We start from the raw sequence: 23,497 nt of genomic DNA on the forward strand, positions 1-23,497 counted from the left end.
AAAAAAAAAAAAAAAAAAAGAGGCCAGGCGCGGTGGCTCATGCCTGTAATCCCAGCACTTTGGGAGCCCGAGGTGGGTGGATCACTTGAGGTCAAAAGTTCAAGACCAACCTAGCAACATGGTGAAAACCTATCTCCACTAAAAATACAAAAATTAGCCGGGCATGGTGGCACACTCCTGTAATCCCAGCTACTTGGGAGGCTGAGGCAGGAGATTTGCTTGAGCCTGGGAAGCACAGGTTGAGTGAGCTGAGATTGCACCACTGCACTCCAGCCTGGGCAACAGAGCGAGACTCTGTCTCAAATTTTTTTTTAAAAAAAGTGTTCTTCCCAAAATAGAAGTGGTTTTTGTTTTTTGTTTGTTTTTAACTATTAGTGGTCATATAGATTTTTCCTTTTTCTTGTTTTTTTTTAAAGGATCAGATTTTTTTTTTTTTTTTTTTTTTTGTCTCTGGCAAGTACTTTCCTTTGGTTTCTAGTAATGTTTAAACAATAACCTGGTTTTCTCAATTAATTTTTCCTGATATGATTCCCCTAATGCTTTTGTTGTTGTTGTTTCAAATTGACTGCTTGTGAGTCAATTACAGTTCCCTTTTTAAAGCTGGGTAACTGAATAATGAATATTTTTTATTTTCTGCCAGAATGTGGAACTAAATTATGTTGTAACCATTATTACACGGTGGTTCCTATGAAAATACTTTCTCTGTAAATTCTTATCTGGCTCTTAAAGCCCAACTGTGATATTTCCTTTGTTTGTGAATTCTAAAGAACAGTCATTTGTTTGATCCCCACGCTCCTTACCAAACGGCGTTTAGCCAGTTCGTACGGTTAAACGAGGTCCATCATTTTTCTGACTTGCTTAATCTTGTGATTTCTTCACTTTCATTTAGTATTTCCAGTTTTTATCTCATAGATATTTGGCTTGTAGTAAAACCTGTTGCCGCATATTCATGGTTTAACTGTGAAATTTCTGCCTAGGAAAATTCTACTGTATTTTCTTAGCCCTGCAAATATTTTCCAAGGTTGCTGTTGATTTTGTTCCCTACAATGCACTTTTTTTTTCTGGGAAACACCCTCCATTCTGTCCCATGTTTATAACCGGGAAACTCTTAGTCCGTTGTTGGCTAATGATTATTATGTAAAGCCCCTCACTTTCGGCTCAAAGCCTAATCCCCCTTTTCTATTTTGTGTGTTTCTAAGCAGAAAGTGATAGGTATGTTGGCTGCGTTTTCCCCAATCCCCACCTTGTCAGTTATCTAATTAGGTGGGTACTTCGTTTTCCTTTTTTTCTCACTGTCAAGCTAAAACTAAAACTCACGTTCATTCACACTGATCGGACTCACCCTAATATCTACCTTGAATGCAGCTTTCTGCTTTTTAGTGCAAGAAGCTGTATACCAGTTTGGTTTGGGTCAAGCCTGTCCTGCCTCTGTAAGTTCAAGTTATCCTGAGATAACTTTAATTGTTAGGTAATTGTCAGGGACTCTAACAATGTGGAAGTTGATCTCACTTTCAAGTAAACACTATCTATGGTTGGTACGATTGCTCCCTTATCATCAGGGACCCAGGCTCTTCTCTTCTTGCCTCACCATCCTCAGCATGTGGCTTTCACTTTGTGGTCTGAGATGGCTTCTGTAGCCTGTGCCATCATGCTTAGATTTCAGCGAGCAGGAAAGGAGAAAGGAACAGTAACAGGGCATACTCCCTGAAATTGCACACACGACTTCCTCTTATAATCCATTGACCAAAACTTCATTGTAGGGCAACATCTCAGCTGCAAAAAAAAAAAAAAAAAAAGCTAGTCTTTATTTTAGGCAGCCAAATGCCCTGCTAACCTTTGGAAATTCTGTTACTGAGCCAGAAGGGAATAATTATATTGGAGGTCAATTAGAAATATTTATACATACCTTAACTTCAAACAAATCCCCAACTTGCTTCTTCTGCAATCCCATCTATGTATCTACATTTTGGAAATTATTTAGTTCTACAGTCTTGTCTGTGGGAACCCATGGCAGAGGTCCGGAACAAACAGCTCTGCCTTCCGAGTACAAGTGATTCTCCTGCCTCAGCCTCCAAGTAGCTGGGACTACAGGGGTGTGCCACCACACTAGGCTAATTTTTGTATTTTTAGTAGAGACAGGATTTCACTATGTTGGCCAGGCTGGTCTTGAACTCCTGACCTCAAGTGATCTGCCTACCTTGGCCTCCCAAACTGCTGGGAGTACAGGTGTGAGCCACCGTGCCCAGCCAAAATTCTAATGCAGAACTTCTCCATGTTCCCAATGGCGCTCTTCTACCTTCCATAGCACTACAAGAGGCAGGCCACCTTTATTCTGGCACTAGAGGTTACGCTTTTTTAGTAAACTGGAAACTCCAGAATCTGAGAAAAGATCGTACTTTTGACAATGCCAAAAGCTAAAGTCTCGCTGCTAAATATTGTATGTGATTTTACTTTGTGGTAATTTACACATTTCTAATCTGAGGAGCTCCAGATCTCCAGTTTACTTTTATTTACCACAACTTTCTTCCAAAGTCTCTGTTCTGGGTGGGGTGTTTTGCTTATTCTTTTGCCTTTCCCATTTGCTCCTGGAAGATCTTCATGTTTACATTCATTTCACATACAGACATTTCTGTCTTCCTGAAATTTGCATGCTTTGCTTTTCACCAGGTTTTTAAAAACATCTTGCCTGGTATCTACCTTATTCTGGGTCGAGTGTCTATTTTTCTTTGGATTTTGGCATCGGTTGGGCCGCTTTCTGTTTGTTACTGAAGTAACTATAAAAAAGAAGAGAGAACGTCAGGTACAAATTCACATGATCCTTAAAAGATCAATTAGCTGTCTTATACCAGCTATCCTTATCCAAGAACCATTTTTGTCTTGAGCTCTGATTGCTTCTCCTAGTAAAATATGTTTTGATTACATGTAGCACTGTTCTGCTATTCTGCTAAAGATTAAAACATGACCTGGCAACATATAATATCTTCATATGTATTCTCAATCCCCCCAACCTTGTAAATTTCAAAGTTATATAAAACTTAAGCCAACAAGAATATTAACCTTAATTTTAACCATGTGTCTTAGAATTAGAAGTTAAAAAGAAATATTCCATGGATGACTAACTCATAAATATACGTTACAAAATTTAATCTGAAAAAAATGCATCCTCTACTTGATAAATTCCTCGTCTTCAATGCCACCACCCGTGTTCTCATCCCCAGGATTTTCATGCCCTCTTTCCTCTCCTTTACTCCTTTATTTACAAGCATCTTTCCTTTCTCCACAGAGACTCTTGGATTTGTCCCTGGGTCTTCGTGTCAGCTGTCACCTCTCAGAGCCAAGTCCCTATCAAGTCTCGTATAAATTTTTGCAACAGCCTCTTTACTGGTCTTCTCACTTTTAATCTGTCCTCCTGCCTGCAGCCAGATTCATCACTGCTTTCATCATCTCTCTCCCCTGATTAAGGCCCTATACTATTTCCTTATTTCTGATTACTTCAAGTCTGGGCTCAGCCTAGTAACGATGAGCCTTGCTCCATGGACCATATTTTTCAACTTTCTTTCACAGAGCAGCCCATTATACATACCTGACTTCAGTCACACAGTTTTCAGTGTGCTCTCTTCTTTTCCTGTATATTCCCATATTCGTGTCTGCTTATCCTCTGCCCTCCCTGTAGAACCTCCTCTTCTCTACTCCACGTGATGTCTTTCCTTTAATTTCCTGAAGACTTCCTGCTCTCAACCCATTCCACAGCAATCCGTCTTTCCGAGGTGATATTTCGAACTGTGGTCTGTATTTGTCAAATTACTTCAAATTGAAGACTACATGAAGGTTGTTACATAGTTGTTCTATTAAGGTTGCTATATAATTGTACATCTTCTCTTTTCAACTGCTTTCAGTTCTTTTTTTGTCTAGCTGCCTGTAATTTGGTATTTAATTGTTATTGAACAAATCAACAAATGAGAACCTTGTAGGAGTCAACACATTCATTTCATGTATGTTGCCCCAATGTCCCATACTTGTTCATGGGATGGAACTGGGGTTTGGATCTTATTATTTTATACATGAAATACCACCCTGTTCTGACATATATCTTTGTTTCTCATCTTTATGGCCTTGTTATTTCTTTTGATTACTTGAGGGAAACAATTATGAGATGCAAATCACAGAATAAGCCCAAAGTGAATAAGATTAAACCAAGAAAGAAAATGAGAAAATAAAAATTTCTTCACTGGGATATGCAGGCTATCCTCATTGGATTTAATTTACCATGAATTAGAAAATATTTAAATATATTGCTTTAGAATGGGCTGTTTGAATTTGTTCCCACCCTGGCTGAACTATTGATAATTGATTTATTGTCCGGAGCTGCGCGCCCCGGCCATAGCAAATAATAACTGACGATTAAAAAAAAACGCCTGAGCTCTATTCATTTCCACCCCATGCCTCCTTCCTAGATTTGTCTTTTTCCCCTGCATTAAATACCTCACACAAGATGGCGCTCTTCCTGCTTCTTCTTCACCCATCTTTCCCGCGGGGCGAAAATTGTTACTTTGTAGCGCAGGCGCCATCCCGCGCCCGGGAAAGTTTCCAACTGACAGGGCAGGCGCAACATGACCTCCGACCAGAGAAACCAATACCTACCTAGCCACACCCTCCGTGATGAGATCATCTCCGCCTCTGGCCCAACCCCTTCCCCTCCAAGTGTATATAAGGCACTGCATTACCGCCATTAAACGAGACTTGATCAGAGCACTGTCTTGTCTCCATTTCTCATGTCTCTTGTTCCCCAAATTCCCACTCCCTCCTCCAGGGCCTGCTTCGAGGATCCCGCGGGCCGGGATAATTTATGTGGGCTATTTCCTATATTGGACAAGATCATGTACAGCTCAACAAAAATAAGTGAAGTGTAAGAAGAGTTAAAAGGGAGAAACCACCAGTAAAAACTAAAACCCGTGGCTCTCAAAATCCATTTGTCTTAGCAAGAAAATAGGCCTTGAAATTCAGAGTCTCAAGTTGCTGCTGAACATTGCAAAGTTTGAGTTGGTGTTATGGCTGGAATTGGGCCCAACTATTGTACTCCTAGGAATGCGGAAAAACGTGAAGGCACATGCGGGCAGGGGAGGAGGTTAGAACTGCTCTGGCAGAGTTTCGTGTTCATTTGCTCTGACAGGGTCAGAAACCTTTTGGTCTTCCCTATCTGTTGAGGTTTATTCATCACTTTCTATAAACTCCAAGTTCCTAAAAGGCCATAATCAAACTTGCTTAGGAGGCAGATACCTGGAAGTCACCATGCTCCACGCAGAACAAGAATGGTGCGGCAGAGACTGAGGAAATGCTTGCCAGTCCTGACCCCTCCTCCTGGCCATTCCTGGCCTCCCTGGCAGTTAAGTTGGAGCCATATGACAAGCTCTCATCAATGGAATGTGAATAAAAGTGTTGTCTTCCACTTCTGGGCCTGGCCCCCCAAATCTCCGTGGAGATTCTTACCTTGCTCTTTCTCTTTGCATCCTGACGGGACAGATGAGGAAATGCCAGTGGAAGGTTTGAAGGCTGGGTATGGCAGAGCCACAGATGGAAGGAACCTGGGTCCTGGGACCTTTGTATGGAATGCTGCTCATAGAACTTCTTCACTGAACATTGAAATGTATGTAAAATATACTTGCATTGATTTACGCCTCTGGCGTTGCTTCTGGTGTTGCTTGCTGCAGTTAATTAGCCTGACTAATACAAATAATATCTTTAATTCATCCCAAGATTTGAAACTTTAATAAAACTTTATTAAGAAAAATTACTTGTCCAAGAAAAAATTTTAAAAGTTACCAAAGTTAACTCAATTTAATATAGTTGATGAATAAGAATAATAAAATTAATAATAATAGTAATAATAATATTGAACCCCTGGGCCTGAGCCCAGGAATTCAAGACTACTGTAATTCAAGGCTTGAGCCCAGGAATTCAAGGCTGCTGGGCTTGAGCCAGGAAAACTGTTTTAACACTGCTGATAAAGATATACCCAAGATCCAGCAATTTACAAAAGAAAGAGGTTTAATGGACTTACAGTTCCACGTGGCTGTGAAGGCCTCACAATCATGGCAGGAGGCAAGGAGGAGCAAGTTGTGTCTTATATGGATGGCAGCAGGCAAAGAGAGAGAGCTTGTGCAGGGAAACTCCTGTTTTTAAAACCTTCAGATCTTATGAGATTTATTCACTATCACAAGAATAACATGGGAAAGACCTGCCCCCATGATTCAATTACCTCCCACCAGGATCCTCCCATGGCATGTGGGAATTGTGGGAGTTACAATTCGAGATGAGATTTGGGTGGGGATGCTGCCAAACTGTATCAGCTGTAGTAGGCCAGGATCATGCTGTTGTGCTCACTTCAGCCTGAGCAACAGAGGGAGACCCCATTTCCAAACACTGTTACTACTACTACTACTACTAATAACAATAGCAACAATAACACCACATTTATATAGTGTACTGAGAATATATATGGAGAACAAGGGAGAATATTTTACTAAGAATAGCAAGTTAAAAAAACATATAGAAGTGAATAAACAGTATGCTTATATGTGCTATGTAGAGAATAAGACAGACTAACCTGAAACAGAGTGATGGGCTAGGGCCTAACTTAGATGGAGGACCAGGGAAGATCTCTCTTTGAGCAGGTGATATTTCACTTAAACTTGGATAAGCCCCGGTTGTGTGGTTGTCTGGGGGAAGAGCTGTCTGGAGAGACAGTACAGCATTTGCAAATCACTGAGGCAGGAACAAACCCGATGTGTTCAAGGCACAGGGAGAAGCAGGGTGGCAGAAGCCTCAGAGGCAAGGACCACAGTGAGGTGAGAGCGGTTGTGAGGCCCAGACCTCTCATGGCTTTTACACCAGGGCTCAAAGTTTGCACTTTATTCAAAGAGCATTGGGAACCCTTTGTGAGTTTTCAGCAAGGAGCCTGATTTGTGTTTTGAATCACTGGCTGCTGTTTGGAGAATGGATTTTGGAGAGAAAACAGGGAGGCCAGTTAGGACACTAGGCAGTGGTCCTGGAGAGAGAGGATGGTGGCTTCCCCTAGGATAAAGCTGGATGCTTTTGGGATTGAGATGAAAGAATGATTTATCAGATGGCTTGAACATGAGGATTAGGGGAAAAGAAGAAGATTTATTAATTCATTCAGCAGATACTGATTTAACGTCTACTATAGGCCAGGCACTCTTCTAGGCTCTGGGGATAGAGCCGTGAACAGAACAGGTCAAGTCCCTGCTCTTGAGACCTTATTCTCTCATAGAGAGGGACAGATAATAAATAAACATCTTATGTCAGGTAGTGACAGGGCTTTGAAGTTAAGCAAAGCATTGTGAAGGGATAGACAGGGACATGGATGGCTAGAGTTAGATAAGATAATCGGGAGTTCTCTTTGATGGAGTGATATTTAAGCAAAGAAATGAGGCAGTGAGCCACACTGCTCTCTGGGGCAAGGGTATCCTGGAAGAGGAAATGGCAAATGTGGATCCCTGGAGGTTGAAGCCTGAGTGGCATGCCGGCAGAGTGGGGCGCAGGCACCAAGGAGGGAGTGGAGTGAAGGAGAGAGGATGCAGGGGAGACAAGGCCATGGGGAGGTGGGCAGGTGGGCAAATCATAGAGCTGGTAGCCCTGGCCCTTGGAGAGTTTGTTTGTTTGTTTAGACAGGGTCTGGCTCTGTCAGCCAGGCTGGAGTGCAGTGGCATGATCTCGGCTCACTGCAACCTCTGCCTCCCAGGCTCAAACCATCCTCTCACCTCCACCTCTGGAGTAGCTAGGACTACAGGTGCACACCACCACACCTGGCTAGTCATTTCAGAGTTTTAAGTAGAGGAGTGGAGGCAGGAAGGCTAGCTAGAAGGTAATCATCTTGTCAAGACATGATGGTTTTGCTTTCACCACTTTTTTCCATGATTTTCACCGCAATTTTCACCATGATGGATTGTTTTCATCAATGCTTGCATGTTGATGCCCTAATTGAGAAGGGAAAGACAGACAAAGAAATATGGGAGGAGAAATCAAAGTTTTGTTTAGGATAAGTTAGGTCTGAAATGCTTATTGGACCTACAATGAGAGATATCAAGTGGAGAGTTGATGACTGAGCCCAGAATTCAAGCGAGAGTCAGGACTAGAGAGAGAAATTTGGAGTTGCCAGCTGAGAGATGGTATTGAATCCCTCGGGACTAGATGGAATTATTCACCCAGGAAAAGCCAGTAGACAGAGAAATGAAAAGAGCTGAAGTGTAGCCCTAGAGTTCTCCTACTTGTAGAAGTAGCATGAGGGGAGGAAGGTTGAGGACGAGTGGCCAGTGAAGAGGATAAAAATCAGAAGGGTTTAGTGTTACAGAATCCAAGACAAGAAAGTGTCTCAAGTTAGCAGGTTCAACTCTATCCAATTCTGTTAGCAGTCAAAAAAGATGAGGACCCAGATGTGACCATTAGGTTCGACAACACAAAGTTACTGATGACCTTGACAAGACAGGTTTCAGAGGCATGATAAGGGTAGAAGCAAGGGAGGAGTGAGTATAGGAGGGGAAGAAGTGGACAAGGGGACAGTGAACAGCTCATGGGACAAGTTTTGCAGGAAGGAAAGCAAAGAAATGCGGCAGTAACTGTGGGGAAATGCGATTTCTGTGGATCAAAGCCTCATATTCCAAGACGTTAGGGGAGAAATTCTCATTGTACTGTGTGATACCAGTTTCTACAGGAATGAAGGCTTAATGTTTTCTTTCATATGTAGTTGTATTTTAAAATGAAAACCTCTGTCTTGAGTGTAGTAGATAGTCTAATATACCTTCGGTACCTAGAATGAATAAATGTTCTGGCTAAGACTAGCTCTGGAGTGTGTGTGTGTGTGTGTGTGTGTGTGTGTGTACGTGTGCACGCACATTGTTTTCAAGTCAGGTGGGTTGGAAATTTTCCTGACAATCTGTTAGGCATCAGGGATTTTTATCTCCAGATGGGTGCCCCATTTTTCTTCTTGATAACCTCTTGCTAATGAAGAGCCTTGGATGGGAGTTCCATTTACAAATGGTGAATCATTAGAAACAGATTCGTAGGCGGGGAAGGATCTTCCAGCAGCAGCGCCTCACTTCTGAGGCATGCAGTCGGTTTCCTGCACAAACGGGCCTGTGAGCAGCTCCGTGGGAGGGAGGACAACTCGTTCCACACGCCCACTCCCACACTGCGGCTCCAACTACACGCCTTCATCTGAGAGCCTGAGGGCAAAAGGACACGCTCTTTGTTTATTAATCACCTCTCCAGCCCCTGACCTTGCCTCTCTTCTCTACCTCCTTTCTTACCAGTTATTGGGAGACAGAAACATTTCCTTCTATTACAGCCCACGGTTGTTAGCTGTGCCCTCAGCTCTCGCCGCCGTCTCTCAGCTTCCTTTCGGTCTGTCCTTCCGGGAGCCATCATGGTTTTCTGCCCCTGGTTCTCACGGCCGGTCTGCAAATGGATCTCCTACTGCTCTGAGGCAGGGTGTTTTGCTGCCTCGAATCCTTTCTAAACCACCGTGGAAGGCAGGACAGGCCAGTGAGCTCTCAACAGGACCAGCCTGCGTTCTGGGATTTATGATTAGACTCTACCTTCACATGTCCTAGCCCATCATTCCCGTGACATTTTGACTGGTTTTTCATTCTTCTTATGCTCCTCCTCCTAAATCACACAACCCTCCCATTGCTGTCTGTGCCACCACCAGAGGGTGGTTCCAGCACTTTGTCATTCATGTTCCTCGTTTATGACTCCTGGCCATATCTACCACTATACTACCACGAATACTACTAATACTACCGCTAATACTACTCATCCTACCACTAATGCTACTGTTAAATCATCTGACCATTTCACTTAAACAGGTACTTAAGAAGGAACTTTTGTGACTACATACATAGAAATTCACATCAAATAAAAAATAAATCACCCCCCAACACCCCAAATCAGGTTTATATTATCACATTCTAGCTGTATGCTTGTTCACCAAAGCCTCTAAGCTTGCTTTTATTTTTTAAAGGTAAATAATCAAACGTGAGAGCATTGTTAAAGATATTCCAGTAACAAACTGAGACTTTTTTTTTGACACAATCTGAAGGATTCAAAGAGAAGTGCTGTCTGCACAGTATTGTGAAGGTACTAAAGGCCACTGAATGACACACTTTAAAATTCATCATGGTTAAAATGGTGTATTTTATCTCAATTTTTAAAAAGCCCAAAAGAATAATTTTGATTCAGTGTTATTTAATACCATGTTATAGTATTGCTTAAAATCTTTTCTCCCTCATTTTGGCAAACCTTACCCCAGTAAAGATGTAATGCTTCAGAGGCTCAGACCCACACGGCTCTGTCTCAGAGTAGCATTGCTGTCAGAAGCACATGGCCTTGTGGGCTAAAACTCTTTTCAACTGAGCCAGTCCCTTCACCTGAATTTCTTGAATGATGTCGAACATAGCAATACACACAGAGCACAGCAACGTTCCCCAAAAGCCCCTGTCCCTTCCCGCTTCCAAAAAGTACAATATGTTTGAACTTTAATAATTTGCTTTTCACAGTTTAGGTTTATTTACCTGTAAAACAGAGATAATAGTAACTATGTCAGTTTTATGATTATTAAATAAGAAAATCATGCAACAGCCTAGCACAGTTCCTATATAAAATACAAGTTAGTTCTCTTCCTCTATCTCCTCAACTCCTTTCACTCAGTTGAAGAATATTCAGGGAGCAAATTCATATTGATGCTTTATGAATGATTTGACACTGATATGATGATGATTTGCTAGAAATCCCTGCAATCCAGAAATGGAGTAACTTAGAGATTCTGGGAAATTGTCACTATATAGCCAGTACAAAAAAAAAAAAAAAAGAAGAAGAAGAAGAAGAAAAAGAACAAATGAATTCTTCTGAGCTCTCTTTTCAGAATCATTGATTGTTGAGATACAGCTCTTCATTTGCATTAAGAAGCACTAAGAATTTATTTGTATCCCCACTGGGTTTCTATTGAATTATTTTCTAGTACAGTTCTATACATTGGGGGTTTGCCAGTTTGGTTTGATTAATTAATCTTCAAGTAAAACCAAAGCGTATTTAGAGTATTTATGGGATTTCCTTATGAAACATCATCACTTCTGGTTCACTTGCATTCTGCTGTTTTTGGTCATCATTATTTGTATTGTTGGATTTGGCAGCAATCCTGGAAATACAATTTACTTTATGCTAAAACCATGTCTAAGAAAAAGCTGTGACTCCACGGTGGAGTGAAATATGGTGTACACTCCCTTGCATTGTGTTCTTGGTTTTGGAGATACATCAAACTAGGAATGATGTATTCTTTCAAATTTGAGAACTTAAGTGTGGGAGGTAGGGAACTTTTAGATGCCGCAAACACGTTGTAAAAAGCATCTCAGAACCAGTTCTCTCTAAGAAGAGAAATACAATTAGATTCTCCATGGTAAAAAGGAAGTTTTTTTTTTTTAGTTTTTTTTTTTTAAAGTACTGTGATAGGAGAAAAGGAATACTCTCAATGTATAGGCTCCTTGTGGCAACTGAAAATACAACCAAGGCATAAGCTTGTGTGTTTCAGGCATAGTTGGCTTGTGGAGTAACTGAGGCCATCTGAAGTGCTTTTTATGATGGGTTTCGCAGTTCATTGAACATTCACTTACAGGGAAGATCTTTAACACTGTAGTTCCTGAGGTAGGCCTTTTCCTCCCAGTCCGGAAGAATAAAATTATCTGGAATGAGAATCGGATGTGAGACAAGTTTAAGAGAATTGGAACTTCTTTTTCCAGGCATTTCAGCTGCATCTTCAGCAGGCAAAAATATTTTGGGGAGCATCATATCTAAATCTTTCACTCCCATTCTTTGAATTTAGCAATTCATGTATATTTTGGGGAAAAAAAGAACATATGAACACCTACATCTTACAAGGAAGATGAAGATCTATACACATCTAGGGTTGATGTCAAATGTCTCCCTTCATGGATGAGGTGAAAGAGAACACTTTTACACAGCTGGTGGGAATGTAAATTAGTACAACCACTATGGAAAACAGCATGGAGATTCCTTAAAGAACCAAAAGTAGATCTACCACTCAATCCAGCAATCCCACTATTGGGTATCTACTCAAAGGAAAATAAGTCATTATATGAAAAAGAACTTGCACCTACTTGTTTATAGCAGCATAACTCTCAATTGCAAAGATATGGAACCAACCTAAGTGCCCATCGACCAATGAGTGGATAAAGAAAATGTGGTATATATAAGCCACGGAATACTACTCAGCCATAAAAAGAAATGAAATAATGTCTTTTGCAGCAACTTGGATGGAGCTGGAGGCTATTATTTTGAGTGAAGTAACTCAGGAATGGAAAAAACCAAATATCCTATGTTCTCACTTATAAGTGGGAACTAAGCTATGAAGATGCAAAGGCCTAAGAATGATATAATGGACTCTGGGGATGGGGCTGGGGAAAGTTGGTAGGGGTGAGGGATAAAAGACCACATATCAGATACAGTGTACACTGTTCAGGTGATGGGTGCTCTAAAATCTCAGAAATCACCACTAGAGAACTTATCCATATAACCAAAACCACCTGTACCTCAAAAACTATTGAAATAAAAAAAAATACAGAATGTTAAAAAAAAGTGTCTCCCTTAACTCGCCCTTCATTATTGATCAGTACCTTATCAATGGTAGATAAACCCCCCAAAGTGCTGTTGTTCTGTACATAGGCCGTCCAACTATGTGTGGGTTTGTCACCAGTAACCTACACTGACACTAAGTGTAGGTAATTGTAGTGTAGGCTCCTCAAACAGGCATGATGATTTTCAGGAATCATGTCAACTAGAGGAAGCCAAGAGGATTTTCTGAAAGCAACTGATTAATTCTTCAACGACTTCTCCTGGGGTTCCCTGACTTCCCATGGAATCAGACAGCTCTGAGCTGTAATCATTGGTAGTGTTTTGAAATCTTCGCATTATATAAACAAATCATCATCTTGCCAGGTTTGAGGGTCATCCTGTTAATAGGTCTGAAACAGGAACTCAGTGTGAATCCTGGGTCACCGCCTCCTTTCCCCCAAGATCACATGTTTTTAGACAGACATTGCTTACTTTCTTTAAACGCAGAAAGTCTGTGCACGATTAGGTAGACTTTAGGCTCCTGGCGGTGTGCTAAAGTGAAACAAAGGAGTTCCAGTGATTGGTAAAACAGGTGCTTGCTTCCTCTTCCTTGGTTTGGCCAGCACAGGCAAATGCCCCAAAGTGCCGTTGTTCTTCATGGGATTGGCCCTTGGAGAGAGGATGGACACTGCTTATAAACCATCGTCCAGGTCCTATTCCCTCCTCTTTATGGTCGGAGGCACAGCTCTGAGTTCCCCCAAATCACAGCACTTCCCTTGCATCCCTTTTTCCCCTTTTTGATTCCTACAAGTTTGAGTCAGCTCTTCACCCTCTCAAGCTGGCACCCACGGGAAGAGGCCAAGTTTATTTATCTTTGGTGCATCCTGTCTTCCTTTTCTGCCCTTCTGTGGCTTTTGGTAACTTCTTCATCCTTGGACATTCTTTTGTACTTAGCTCTTTTCATCTCCTCCCTTCTAAAAAAAAAGACTCTTTGGCAAAGGCTCTGATAAACACATTTGCACTGAGATGTAAATGGCTGATAAAAGATGTGTGTTTTGTTTGTTTGTTTGTTTACTAGGAGCTTTTGCTTTGGTGCAAAGATATAAATTTCTAATGGTGGCATTTCAGATCGGCAGCCAGGGAAAGAAAGGACTTGGGGGTGAGGTATCTTCTTGAGGCCCCCATCAGCCTGCTTCTAAGAACTTCCTCCTCCAAGGTAGCAGCTGGTCATGGGAAGCCCGGGCTGCTGTCTGTAGGAGGGGCTGGTCCCATGGTGAGACTCTGGCCTTGCTGCGTGACCAGAGCTTGAAGTCCTGGGGCCCCATCTGAAAATCTTGAGCAAGCATCTTGCTTTTCCCAGAGGAATGTTTGGAAACACTACGAATATCACATTTGTGGTAAATGTTTCATTATTTTACTGTTTCCTTCAGCGGACATGATAGACACTTCTTCGTTTTAAGGATTCTTGACCTTGCCCTTTAGTGACTCCAGTGCAACATCCTGGGTTCCCACATAGAGGTTCGTTCTTGCTGACAGAAACCTTTTAGTCTCATCATTCCTCAGCTTGTCTAAATCAGAAGTGTTTTTGATACTCAAACGCTGACCTCTGGTAAATGAAAAACTGTTACAGCACAGTGAAATTCCTCCAGGCTTGGAGCACATACATCCATGACCACATCACTGCAGAATGAGATGACTAGGGCTGATGTCAGGGCAGGCAGCACCGGCCCCCATCGAAACGCCGGCCCTGCCCCTGATTTCTTTGACACGACGTGCAAGCTAGGCCTCTCAGGCACGCTCCCAAGATGTGACATCTTCCAAACAACCCCTGCCCTGTTAAAAAAATAAAAATCAAGCTTCAATGTAACTCATAGCAGAGTATTGGTTAACATTACTTTTTTCACCTAAAATACAATTCACCTCTCAGAGAAACTACTTTTGGATTCTGTGTATTCTAGTGAGTTGCAAATTTACTGTGGCCAGGTGCCTGGAACCCTAGCACTTTGGGAGGCCAAGGCAGGCTGATTGCTTGAGTCCAGGAGTTCGAGACCAGCCTGGGTGCCATGATGAAACCTTGTCTTTACAAAAAATTAAAAAATTAGTTGGGTGCCGTGGCATGTTCCTATAGTCCCAGCTACTTGGGAGGCAGAGGTGGGAGGATTGCCTGAGCCCAGAAGGGTAAGGCTGCAGTGAGCTGTGACAGCACCATGGCACTCCAGCCTTTGTGACACAGTGAGGTTCTGTTTCAAAAAAAAAAAAAAAAAAGAAAAGAAAAAGAAAAATAATAGAAAATTTACCCTGAATTTCACCTTCTATGAGTCTATGATGTTTATGTGTGTTGAAGAACAAGTCAGAGCTATAGGGTACATCATTGTGTATTTGTCCCTTTTCCTTATCAGACTGAGCTCAATTTTACCTGTCTTACCACCTTTCCAGGACCTCTGGTATAGTAGGTTCTCATAAAAACTTGTGAGATGGAAAACCAAATAATGATGTTTATTTCTAACCCTATTTTGATAAGTTGAAATCTTTCATTTTCCGGCTGTTTTGTCTATAGCATACTAAACTTCCTCCATGGGCACAATAATACTGTTTATACTGCAGTGTGGATAAACCTCAGAAACATTATGCTAAGTGAAGGAAGCCAGTCACAAAGGGTTATGTATTGTCCAGTTCCACTCATGTCAAATTTCTAGAATAGTCTAATCTATAGAGATAGAAAATACGTTAGTTGTTGCCTAGGGTTGAGGTAGACGAGAAATGGGGGTGACTGCTACAGGGTATGAAGTTCCTTTTTGGGGTGGTGAAATGTTCTAAAATTATGTTATGGTGAATGGTTGTATAACTGTAAATATGCATTGACTTATACACTTTGAATGTTATGGTATGTAAATTACATATCAATAAAGCAGTTTAAAAGCGAATAAACTGACCGGGTGTGGTGGCTTAAGCTTGTAATCCCAGAACTTTGGGAGGCCGAGGTGGGCAGATCACTTGAGGTCAGGAGTTCGAGACCAGCCTGACCAACATGGTGAAACCCCAACTCTACTAAAAACACAAAAATTAGCCTGATGTAGTGGTGGGCATCTGTAATCCTAGCTACTCAGGAGACTGAGGCAGGAGAACCACTTGAACCCAGGAGGTGGAGGTTGCAGTGAGCAGAGATCATGTCACTGCACTCCAGCCTTGGCTACAGAGTGAGTGACACTCTGTCTAAAAAAAAAAAAAAAAAAGAGAGAGAGAGATAGAAAAAAATGAATAAACTATGGTCTTGTGAAATGGAAAGAAAAAGAGAGACCTTGGCTTGGATCCTTACTGTGGTATAATATGAAAGATGTTTGGCTTTGTCCCCGGTTCCTGGCAAAGAGTCCCTAACACCCACCCTATGGGATCTAATGCTAACTCCAGATAGACAATGTCAGAATTGAATTGATGTATAGTATATAGTTGGTGTTTGCTGGAGAACTGCGTGGTGTGTGGGGAAAAGCCCCTCGGCATCTGGTCACAGAAGTGTTCTGGGCTGTGATGCAAGCACAGCAGGAGAGAAACAGAGTGCCTTTCCTCAGAATTGGCATCAGAAGTGTTGCGAGAGAGGGTAGAGAAACAGCGAGTGTGCTTACCCCACCCCCAACCTTTCTACTAATCTGGGAAATAGAATGAATCTGATCATTTTACGGGTATAGTAAGAAAATGCTTTGTTGTGGCTGTGAAAGTGAGGATGAAATGGGTGAGGGTACTCTTCGGAGATGAAAGGGAAATTAAGGTAAGTGGGAGAGAAATCAAAACTGAAACCAAGGAATGAGTGCTGGCCACATCCTAAGGCGGCTTGCAGTGACCCAACCTGTGGAACTCCCTCCTCTCGAGCTTGGTGAGACCTATGACTTGATCTGACAATAGACTATGGGAAAGCCGCTGCGACATCGTTCCTGTGATTACAACTATCAGACTTCATCTTATACTGGAGGGACAGGTTCTCCTGCTGGCCTTAAAGAAGCCAGTTGCTCTGATAAGAGCTTCCTTCAGAGAGGGCCACATGGCTGGCCACCTCAGGGACCTCTAGGACCTGAAGGTGGCCTCTAGCCAACATCCAGTTAGAAGCTAGAAGCCTTCAGTCAGTCCTACAACAACAAGGAACTGAATTCTGCTAATGATCACGTAAGCCTGGAAGAGGCTGCTCAGCTGCAGAAGGAATGTAAGCCGGCCAATACCCTGATTGCAGCCTTGTGAGGTCTGATGCTACCATCAGGTAGATAATGCCAGAACTGAATTACCAGCACCCAGCTCAGCTGTGCCGGAACATCCGGCCTCTAGAAACTGTGAGATGAAAAATGTGTGTTGTTCAAGCCACTAAATTTGTGGTAATTTTTAATACAGCAATAGGAAACTAATACTATTATTATAATGGTAACAATAACCATGATGATAATAACATATTGGAAATCAGTATGTGCCAGACACTGGGCTAAGCTCTTTATACACAACAATTCATGATTTCATTTTGAAGAAACAATATAGGATGGGTTCTGGCTCTGAACACAGACCACCAGGTATCATGTGCCAGTCCTATCTACTCACCAATGATAGGCCCTTCAGCAAGTCACTCAACACCATTTCCTTTCAAGCCTCACATTTGTTCATTTTGGTTGTTTATTTTTCGAGACAGAGTCTCGCTCTGTCACCCAGGCTGGAGTGCAGTGGTAAGATCACGGCTCACTGCAGCCTCGACCTCCTGGGCTCAAGCAATCCTCCTACCTCACCTCCCAGGTAGCTGAGACTACAGGCACATGCCATCATGCTTGGCTGATTTTTTATTTTTTATAGAGGCAGGGTCTTGCTATGTTGCCCAGGCTGGTCTTGAACTCCCAGCCTCAGGTGATCCATCTGCCTCGGCTTCCCAAAGTGCTGGGATTACAGGTGCAAGCCACCACACCCGACATAAAATGCGTTTAAGGATGGTGTTTGCCTCACGGAGTTGATGATAGGGTTACATGACATAATCCTACATCAGTGCCTGGCTCATAGTAAATGCACCATAGTCACTAATTGTTGTTGTTGTCATCACGACTGTTTATTATATTGTTATATTCATGGTAGTTAAGAGTACCTCCTCTGCCACTCATTCGTTGGGTGGCCTCGAGCAAGTTATTTTCTTAACTGAAGTTCTTCATCTGTAAAATGGGCACAGACACAATACCTTCCCTGTAGGATTTTTATGAGGATGAAATGAGACCGTGCCTGTGCCACAGTGCTACATCCAAGGTCTGACAGATGAGACAGACGTCATTCCTTTCTATCAGGGTGGAGAGGTGCCTCCTGAAAAGACGCCAGTGTCAGATGGAACGCTATGCTCTCTTCCTTCATTCAGCAGTTTCACCTGCAAGACTGTGAAAAGGCACCTAGCATAGTAATCGAGGACTTGTGCCAATTCTCAGTAAGAAGAAATAGCTGCTGTTATGATCGCATATGATCAGCATAGCTTTCCCAACACGGGTTCTTTATTGTAATCATTTTACACGTGCAAAACTGAGGCTTATAGAAGGTAACTTGCCTAATGCCAAACAGAATCAGAATTGAAAGGCAGATCTGCCTGGTTCTAAAAGCGCAAATACTCCAGACAAGCATATTTTGCATAGATTACAGTGGACTAAGACCCTTAGCAGGAGTCAAAGCAAACAGTACACTTGGAGATGGAGGATGGGGGAAAAGGGAGTAAAGAAGGATGGTCAATAAACGTAGGTGATGACAAGAAGGAAAAGAAAACAAAGGCTAAATGAAATTTCTGGTAAACAAGCCCATGGCACTAAGATGCATTTAATTCCACTTATACATTTTACAAGTGATTGTGATTTTTACAACGAAACGGTGACACTGGGTTAGAAGTTCTCATTTCCTGTCTCAGGGGTGGAATTGTGGACAACCCAAGCAAGTACTTCTATGTCTGATTTCTGTGGGGCCTTGAGCTGAGACAGACACGATTGCAAAATCTCAGTCTGACTGGAGCTGGTCTGGAGGGGGAATCAATTGGTCTCTCTTTTTCCAGATAAAAGAAGGAAGGCAATAAGCAATGGGATGAAGTTGTGCCAGGGACACACACTCTGACTTCATGCCAGTTTGCATCCTGGCTTGGCTCTTTTGGAATTTCAGGGCCTCCCCCGACAGTGTATCCTACCACCGATGCATTGGTGTCACACCAGATTGACCTTTGGGGCAGCCCCAGGATTAGTACAATGTTGTTTGTGCAACAAAGTTACCATCCTAGAGCTGACTGAGCTTGCTGGAGCACTTTTGTAATATGAGATAGGCCTGGTTAGCATACTGGATTACAATGATGATGACGCTGATGATGACGATGATGATGGTTAGCATTCATTGACTTGAAGACTGCATTGAGGCATTGAGAGACATTTCAATGGAGTGCTAAGAGCACAGACTTTGAATCTAAATTACCTGGGTTTAAATTTCAGATCTGCTACTTACTAGCTGTGTGACTTTGGACAAGTGACTTATCCTGCCTCAGTTTCTTCATCTGTAAAGTGGAGATAATTATAGTACCTACATCATAAGATTGTTGTAAGGTTTATATGTTGTTACAGGCAGTATAATGTATATGTGTATGTATAAATACATATGGTATATATACACACTATACATGTGCATGTATGTGTGTGTCTCAAATACACACATATATTTTTACATATCCCTTTGTATATAGTTACATAATATATAAAGCCTTAAGTACAGTAAGTGATAACTTTTACTGAGGGCTTCCTCTGTGATAAATGCTCTGAAGACATGATCTAATTTCATTTTTAAAATGGTGCCGTGAGGCTTCACTTTTTCCATTTTACAGATGAGGAAACAGAGGCAGAGAGGTTAAGTGACATGTCACAGGTCACATGTTGATGAAACTAGAATTTAAATCCCAGTTTGTCTTACTTCAAAGCCTGACATTTATCTTGATGACTATGCAAGGATAAGCTATGCATAGTCATCATAGCTATGCATATCTCCCCATGGATTGAAGCAAAGGAAATCCTGCCCACAAATATCTCAAATATCTTTAGTTCATATACCAGCACAGAAATTCAACTGCAGTACTGTCTACGAAGTATGTAATAGCTGACTGGTTTTAGCATAAAATAATTTATGGCTACCCTAATAGAAATTAGAATGTTGTACAAGATACCTGCATGTGTGCTGCTGGATAAATGAATTTCACAATCTGCCCCTGCAGAGTGAGGCAGGTGAGCCTGTTGGGGAGTGGGGATTAACTGAGTGAGAATGTTTCTTTTTTCTCTCCAAGAATGCACACTCACCACCCAAGAATACTGAGAATTTTATCAGGTTGCAACTGAAGAGGAACAAAGAATCCAAATTAGGCGCTGTGCTAACTAGCTGCACTTAGTTACCCAGAGGGTATTATTTAGTGCCACAAGATTTCATTCATTCGAAATAGAGACTGGCAGCTGCTGTGCCACATTGTACTGGGTGCTGAGGGAGTGCTGATGATTAGTCCGGGGTCCTGCAAGCAGGAAAAGCTTGTCTAATTGAGGGGCCATGGCATGGAGCATGGTGGTCTAAAAGCATGGGAGGTCGAAGGGTGTCTCTGTGCAGACAGAAACCCCCAAAATCTTATGGTGGAAGTGAGTTGGGCCCAGTGGATGAATAGGGGCTCACCAGGCAGAGAGCAGGATAAATAAAGGCCTGCCAGGTAGGAGAAACTATATTTGCAAAGACATGGAGGAATGAAAAGCTTGCATGCTCAAGAAACAGTAGGAAGTTTGGTCTTGCTGGAGCAAAGGGTGAAGGGAGAGAGAGGAGGAGGCTGGTGTGGACTATGTAGCCGACAAGGTCCGTGGGTCAGGCTGCAAAGGCCCTGCACTTGTTTCCAGGAGTGTAGACTACCACTTTGGGAAATAGGGGTTGAGCATCAGGCAGTGACACAACTCTTCACATGTTTGCCTTGTAAAGATTGGAAGAGGGTAAGGCTGGCAGAAGAGCGACCAGAAAAAAGAGGATTGTAACAGTTAAGACAAGAGCTGATGGAAGGTTGAATTCAGGAAGCAGCAGTGGGGAAGGGGAAGAGTTAAGAGATGGGAGGGAGACTGTTGGCATTGAAACAACAGGGATTGCTCTCAGATCAGATGGGAAATTTGAGGGGGAGGAAGGTATTAAGAGGGACTCTGAGATTTCTAACCGTGGACGGCCAGATACTTGACTACATAGGAAACACACACACACATAAAAAAGAGCATTGGCAGAAAGAAAAAGAAATGTTGAGTTTGAGATGGATGTGGATATGTGAAGGGTGTGTGCCTGACTGATTTTTGTTTCAGACAGTAGGCAACTGATACATTCTGGTTGAGTTTGCTGGGTTCTAGCTTGAAGAAACAGTGGGCAGATGTGGTGCCGGAGCCCAGGTGGGTATCGAGGGGTAGAGACCACACGTGGAGGTCCCTAGTATAAGGGTTATAGCTCAAGCCTATAGCTTAAGTCCTATAGTTCAAGCCTATAGCTCAAGCCTATAGCAAGTCCTATAGTTCAAGCCCATAGCTCAAATCCTATAATTCAAGTCTATAGCTCAAGTCCCTAGATAGGGGTTATTGATCAAGCCTAGAGCTCAAGCCTACAGCTCAAGTCCTGTCCTATAGCTCAAGACTATAGCAAGTCCTATAGCTCAACCAGGGGCAGCTATGTGGCATGAAGGGGGAGTGGGCTGAGAACATGTTGGTGGTGAGGAGGCACTCCCATCCTGGAGGAGAGAGCTAGGGAGGCAGACCCAGAAGAATCATGGAGGCAGGCACAAAAACAGGAGAAACAAATTAAGGTCAAGAGAATAGAAAGATTCAAGAAGAGCGTGCTGGATGCCACCAAGAGGTCCTGTGGGAGACTTGAAAATCAGTGTTGGGTTTTCTCATTGGGAATCCTTATTAGGATTCCTCATTAGGAACCCAGCAGAGGGCCTAGGATTCGAGTCTCAGGCAGGAAGTGAAGGCATCAAAAGGAGGTTGTGGTTGGGATCAAAGGAGGCGACTTATGTGAGAGCGTGGTTATTATTGTCAAAAAGAGGGTACCAAAGTGGGATCCGGTATTAGGACATTCATGTCCTGGAATAATTTTACAACATCCTGTCATCAAATCTTGGAAACTAGGAAAAGATGTTTGTTAGGCCGAAGTTGCTCTTGGCATTGATGCTGATGTCTTGTGGAATCACATGGCAGAAGGGAATTTTGAAGGAATGTGTAGAAGTGTTTGGAGAAAAGCAGAAAGAAACGGTAAATGGATGGGCCGGAGGTGGCAGTGAGGAAGTCAGGTCAGAGGGAAGGGGAGGGTCTGCTTCTCTGCAGTGAGTGTCTGATGTGAGGCACAATGGCCTGGACAGTTCATCACTGAGCAGTCGGCTCTGACGTGAAACGCCCTTGGAGCCACGGTAGTTTTCTGAGAAACAGAGTGATCAAAACAACATAGTATGTGCAGGATCCGGGTACAAGGCCAGGATGTCAGAAATGACCTCCACGGTCTACACTTGCTTGGTCACAGTCTGAAATGGAAATGTCTGTCTGTGTTCTGGTCCCAACAAACTCCAAAAAGCGCCTTGGCCTGGGTGGCTGACATCACACTCTATTGCACATGCAAATGCAGTAATTACGCCTGAAATATTAGAGGTCAGCTGGAGGCCAGAGGAAGATTTGGTCTCTCTGCTTCCAGATTTTGAAATAGCAGATTATACACAACTCACTGTCGTCCGCCAAGACCTTGTTACACACATTTGTCAGGATCTCATTTTGCAATTTCCATTCTTTTAAAGAGAAATCCTCACACAGTGGTGATTGTGGCTGTTTTTCCCTGAAGTGCAGATTGTCATAAACCCGCACTCTCTCCCTGGGCCTGTCAGCCTCCTGGGCCCTGCAGTGAACACACCATCAGGAGGGAATGCGGGAGGCAGACAAGGCCGGGATTTTCTTAGGAGAAACGTTTTGGGAGAGGAGGATATCGTAGAGTCCTGAATATAATATGGCACAACAATCTTATATATTCCAGACAGGAAAAGTTTTTTGTCAAAGCCTCTGACAGTTTCAACTTTAAAGCTTCAGCAAAACTTTTAAACTTTTAAACTTTGAACTTGTTTGAACCTCTCGTGATTTATGAATTATTAAATGTACCACTGAAAATCACAGACTTTAACTAGTAAAGCTTTCTGCTTAAAAGCAACTGAGAAGAGGGTGGCTGTGGGGACTGCGGGAGGAGGAGAGGGCTCGGGATTTTGTCGGAATGGTGCTCCTCCTGGTTGCAGAAAAGCCAAATCCAGAAAATATTTAGGAGGCAAAAGACCCAAACCAAGACAGAAACTACAAAAGAGGAGAGACATCAAAAAGTAAAATGGAAACTATGTGAAATTAGTTATGTAGGTATATCTAAATAAGAGTTGAACTAATTTTATATTTAATATGTATATATTATATATTAGCGATAAAATATATATGACATAAAATTTACTATTTTAGCCACGTTTGAATGGATAGTTCAGTGGCCTTAAATACATTCACACTGTTGTGCAACCATCACCACCCTTCATTTCCAGAACTGTTCATCTTCCCAAACAGAAATTCTGTCCCCATTAAACACCAACTCCCCATTTCCTTCCCGCAGCCCCTGGTAGCCACTATTCTTTTTGTCCACATAAATTTGACAATTCTAGGTACCTCATATAAGTGGAATTTTGTATATGTAAGTAGATATATTCACATAAATATGTATATATATATGCATGACTGAAATTTTATGTGTGTATATATTGTATGTAATATAATATAAATATAGTGTAATAAAGTTAAAATATATGTATATTATTTGACTA

This window comes from Theropithecus gelada, chromosome 18 (assembly GCF_003255815.1).
Source record: "Theropithecus gelada isolate Dixy chromosome 18, Tgel_1.0, whole genome shotgun sequence".
NCBI classification, from domain to species: Eukaryota; Metazoa; Chordata; class Mammalia; order Primates; family Cercopithecidae; genus Theropithecus; species Theropithecus gelada.